This window comes from Tyto alba, unplaced genomic scaffold (genome assembly GCF_018691265.1).
Source record: "Tyto alba isolate M040663 unplaced genomic scaffold, T.alba_DEE_v4.0 Super-Scaffold_200000100656, whole genome shotgun sequence".
Classification (NCBI taxonomy): domain Eukaryota; kingdom Metazoa; phylum Chordata; class Aves; order Strigiformes; family Tytonidae; genus Tyto; species Tyto alba.
This window is the reverse complement of record NW_024881285.1, coordinates 430,807-436,169: the sequence shown is the minus strand read 5'-3', so window position 1 is coordinate 436,169 and position 5,363 is coordinate 430,807. Positions and strand designations below refer to the sequence as shown.

The 5,363-nt window shown below is 53.5% G+C and overlaps 1 long non-coding RNA gene across 1 annotated transcript; it reads right to left on the bottom strand.

Annotated features, from left to right (window-relative positions):
• Positions 1-547: 547 nt before the first annotated feature.
• Positions 548-2,048, bottom strand: LOC122153547. Its single transcript, XR_006165453.1, has 4 exons — positions 1,787-2,048; positions 1,455-1,703; positions 899-983; positions 548-638 (listed from the first exon to the last, which is right to left on the bottom strand). It is a non-coding gene; the product is annotated as an uncharacterized LOC122153547 (long non-coding RNA).
• Positions 2,049-5,363: the final 3,315 nt, after the last annotated feature.

Here is a 5,363-nt window from a genome sequence, read left to right as displayed (position 1 = left end):
GCCCCATGATAAATCACAGCCCCACATCTGCAGCTGTCAAATTGATCTCCTGACCTCTCCAAGCCAGGAGCAGCCGCTGCGAGGAAACAAGCCCTGAATTATCCAGCCCCGTGGCGAAAACTCACACCATGGCCTCAGCGGGGGCTTTTTCCCTCTGTTTAAAAAGCCATAGTAGTAAACAGTATGAAAATAGTTGTGCTGCTTTTTTAAGAAACATGGCACGTTTTGCTGCACGTTGATGAGCAGAAACAAACTTTACAACTCACAAAGAGTTATAAAGCAGGTATGTTTATTGCAGCACTGGGTGCAAGGGGTATCGCTCCTCCGAGCTTGCACCCCACATCATGAAGCAGGCATCATTTATGATACAAAAACATGCATATTCATTAGTATAGGCTGGGTTATTACAATTACTTCTAAGAATAGGTGTGATTATTATAATTATTTCTGGGAACTCATTATCCTGTCTCCTCCTCTTGCTGCATGTATACTGCCATCCGGAGGTTGTGAGCCGGGGTCTTTTGGAGGAAGGCTCCTAGTCTTCTTCACCGTGTACTCTTCACCTTTCTCCCAGAATGCCGAGTTACTTCAGCCAGTAACCGCAAAACTGGCTCCAACCAGATGGCTCCTTGCAGATGCTGTAATTAACAGATGGATATCCTGTTATCTTTCAAGGCCTCTTACAACAGAAGTTTCCTATCATCTTTCACGGTCCCTTATAATGAAGTTTCTCATTATCTTGCTGACTCATTCGTCAGGGTGACAATATTTTATTAAGTATTCACTTTCCCATATCAACGTGAGGTGACACCGAGCAAGGGCCGTCGTAGGGACTTTGTGGAGTGGGAAAAAGTGCTGGGCTGGTGGCCCCTCTCTCAGCATCTCAGCAGAGACTCACCTGCCAAATCCTCCTTCGCACAGTGAATCCTGATGACACTGCTCACTCGTCCCCGGTCAGTCACTGCCTCTTTCTCATGTCGTCTCTGTTCAGCAATGAGAAGGTGAAAGTTGGGGCTGGGGGTACAGGGCTCTCTTACGTCCCCCCAGCCATCACCCACTCCTGCCCCCACACAAGTCCAGGAGGCCTCTGTGGGCCTCCTCCAGGCTCGGCCCGAAAAAACTCAGACTTGGAGGAGCCTTTTCTTTCCCTACCCAGGTAAAACAGCCCGTGACATCACCGACATTGTACACAACGTAAGGCAGGAAGTATTTACTACAGGGGGAGAGGGCTGAGGGTTTCAGACCAGAAAAACAATCCTCCTGCTTTGCTCTTGTGCTTCCTTTCTAAACAAACATACAAATAAAAACCAACCAAAAAAAAAAACCACACACACAAAAAACCCCCCTCAAAACAAAAACAAAAAACACCGACCAAAACCAGATTTCCAAACTGGGGGAAAAAGATCCAAACCCTGCACTTTTTGTCACAGCAACGCGATCCCTGCAAGACTCACCAGATGGCACTTGGCCCCAGGACATGGCCACCAACAACCTCCAAAGGCCCTCAAGAACCTTCACAAGGGTGAAGCTTCATCTTCAGCCCAATGAGGCTCAGGCTTCCCTTGGTGTAAGCGTGCTTTCTACCAAAACCAGGGGTTTTCTCCTCACAAAAGCCAAGGGCTGAGAGCAAACACCCTCCTTGCCTGAAACACCACTGCCGCCACTGCATGAAGAGCAGCCGTGCCTTTAGAGTCGAAGCGGAACTACAGGAAAAAACAGAAATAAGTCTTTTTGCTGCTCTTTGCACCTTGCCACCTGGGCTGGGGAAGGGGATGACCAGGATTACCATGTTTAAAGCAGTAAAATCCCAGCCAGGTCTCACACTTGAGTTGTAACTGCGGCTTTGAAAGGGCCTCCTGGAAACCTTGATATCTTTTGTCCTTTCTTTAGGCTGCACTTTTAATCACTATGCATGTCTTAAATATAAAGAAAAGACATCATTGCTGCTTGGTTTCTCCTTCTTTGCATTCTTACACAGTGACTAATCCAAGAAAACCAAAATTTGTTCACCCATGCAGAGAAAAAATGCACGGCTCGAACACCCTTTAGTTTTCATTGGTTTTCACATTATTCCTTTATTAAAGGCACAAAGGGCAAGGTTTGGGACTGCTGAATTGCTGAGGTTCGTCTCTGCAAGCCTGCTGCCGTCATCACAACCATCAAAAACTGTTCAATAAAAATCCACTTGCTCGAGTTCTGAAACTGGAGTTTGAAGAAGAGCACAACCCCAAGCAGCCTGAATGAAGCTGTGGGGCTCCTGGCTGGAATTGGCGGAGCAGGAGCCGCCCCGGGCGCGGGGAAGCAGCCCCGACCCCCCCGAGCTGGGATTTTCAGCGCCAGCTCCCAGCGCTGCGCAGGCCCCCGCTGCCTCTTGCCCCAAGAACGAGGCCCCAGCCGAGCAGCTCGGGGCTGCCCCCCCAGCCGTCCCTCGGGGCGGCCAAATCAGCTCCTCGAGGGGCTTCGGCCGGGACCCCGGGCTGGGGCCTGGGGCGGGCAGGGAAAGGGCCGGGACCCCCCGGCTCGCAGCCCCCCCGGGCTCGGGGCTCCCCCAGCCCTTGCCGGCGGCTCCCAGCCCCCCCCGCCAGCCCCCCCCGCCCCACTCCCCAGCCCCGGGGCCGCCCGCAGCCCCCCCCGCCCCACTCCTCGGCCCCCCGAGGGGCTCCGAGCCTTTCCCCAGCCCCACTCCCCGGCACCCCCGGGGCCCACCCGCCGCTCCCGGGCCCCCCGGGGGGCCGCAGCCCCCTTAGCCCCCTTCCCAGATGCTCACAGCCCCCCCAAAGCACGGAGCCCCCCCCAGCCCCAGCCCCACTCCCGGGCTCCGCAGCTCCGCCCCCCCCCCCCCCCCCCCCCTGCTCCTCCACCTCCGACAAAGAGCGGGTCCCACCGCGCGCTCCGGCCCCGCCCCCTCCGCAGCCAATCAGCGCGCGGCTCCCCGCCCTCCCGCGCGGGGCATGCCGGGAGTTGTAGTCCCGGCCCCGGGATGCACGCATGCGCACGGCGCCCGGTGCGAAGGGGGCGGGCGAGCAAGGAGCCGCGTGCAGGGTCCTCGTGTAACGGGGGTGTGTGTGCAGGGTCCTCGTGCAAGGCGGGGGTGTCACCTCCCTTCCCCGTGTGATTTTACGCCCCGTGTCGCCGCTCGGGGCACGCCGGGCAGTTCACCTCTGTGCTGAGCGGCGCTGGGGGGGAAGTTCGTCAGAGCACATGGATTTGTAGGATGGAAATGACAGATCAGCTCAGCTCAGAAAATCAAGGAGAGCTGGAGGGAGCGGGGATATTCCTGAAAATCGTAACCAAGAAAACTCCCCAAGCCAAATGAGAGTTTAAAAATCCAACGCTTTTATTACAGTGCTGGGTGCGTGGGAGATCTTTCCTCCTAACATGCACACCCAGGGACAAAAGCACACTCATCATATACAGAAAAAAAAAAAAAAAACATTCGTAGAAATTCTAAATAAACAATCATATAATTTCTAGCATTCATATAATTTCATTCCTCTAATTTCTAATATAAATTCTAAAATCTAATGCCTGTGAAACTACCTCTGCGCAAGCGTACAGAATCGGGGAAGGGTCTCGGGTGGTTGTTTTGAAGTACAGACCTTAACTCACTTTACCCACTGATGGTCACAGCTCACAGTCTGGGCTGCTGCTCGGCACGCAGCCCTGCTGATCTTATCTACAAAGTGCACACAAAGGAGCCTGCTCCTTGTATCCTTTGTATCTGAACGGAATTGTTCACGTCTCTGGTATCAGCAGGTCTAACTAGAACCCTTACTTTATGACTTTTTCATTTTCTGAAAAACACACATCTCAGACAGCGGAACCAGAATCACAGAATCCCAGGGTGGAAGGGACCTCGAGGATCAGCTGGTCCAACCTTCCTTGGCAAAGGCCGGCCTAGACAAGGTGGCCCAGCACCCTGTCCAGCTGAATCTTAAAAGTGTCCGCTGTTGGGGGATCCACCACTGCCCTGGGGAGATTATTCCAGCGGCTGATTGTTCTCGTGGTGAAACATGTTCCTCTTGTGTCCAGCTGGAATGTCCCCAGCAGTAACTCGTGCCCACTTGCCCTTGGCTTTCCCCTGGGACTCCTTGTAACAAGGGAGTCTCCCTCTTCTTTGCAGCCCCCCTTGAGATGCTGGAAGCAGAAGAGCTGCCCAGGCTGGCACCAGAGGATCTGTCCCTGCTGAGCTCAGGGACTGCCGGCGGGACTGACAAGCTGAGAGCGGTGTCTGTGGGGCCAGTCACTGCCGAGAGCAGCGCCAGTCCCAGTCCCTCACCCTCACCCTGAGAATCAGCGCTGGCTAACGGGTGCGGGGTTTGGATCCCAGTCCACACTCCCGGGTTCTGTTTCTCTCGCTCGGCCAAGAGGCAAGTCCCTGCACCCCTGTGATCCCGGGAAATGGAGATGGGTCTGCTCTTCTTGGTACTCGGGAAGAAGTCACCCTAACTATTAACCAAGTAGCACCTGAAATCATAGCCACCTCCTCCTCTGAGAGGCAAAGGTGCTGACGGTATTTAATTGCACTGGCACTTAATTTACATACAATGGTTTTATGACAATTGCAAGGTATAAGGTATCTTATTCAGCTGAAAAGGCACAAATGTTAAGCAAGCAGCACAGAATGACAACTGAAATTGCAGTCTGGGGAGAAATCTCAGGTCAAATCTAGGAGAAAACTTTCTCCCTGACCAAATAAGGATGTTTGAAAAAACTGAAGCCATAGTCATAAACATTTTGTCATAAACAAAGGCACAGCACATTCATCTGTAGAAACTTCTGTTCAGGTCAGAGAAAACACTCTTTAAACAAGTTACACTTCTTCAGCACTCCTATCAAATAAATATGACCTGTAAAATGAAGGTAGTGTGGTAAATTGAAAAAATAAACTACAAGAGGCATCTCCCATTAACTTTGGGCAATACCTTGCTGGTAACTGTTTCTGGCCCAAGAGACTTTCGGAACCAGCACCTAAAGCGGGCTGCCATTTGCCCTTTGCCCTCTGCCTCCCGAAAGAAGAGACTTCCCCAGGGGTGACCGAAGGTGGCTTGTACTGGGGAAAGCCTCCCCGAGGGGAACCCGTGTAAAACAAGCCTGGGGCCAGGCTGTGCCGAGGGGCAGCTGTCCTGCAGGCAGCGGGACAGGCCGGCAGTGACACTCTCTGCTCAGCACGCTGTGGGTGCTGCACAGCGCAAGGACACCGTGGGGTTGGGCTTGTCCCAGCTTTATTAAATTGCAGCCGTTTCCCCGAGGGAAGTCGCCCCTCAGCCTGGCTTAGCAGCACCAGCAGCACAGCGCTCGCAGGGTGCATCCTGGTGTCTGCTGCTGCGTTTGCGAGCTCAGGATGCAGACGGTCTGAGCGG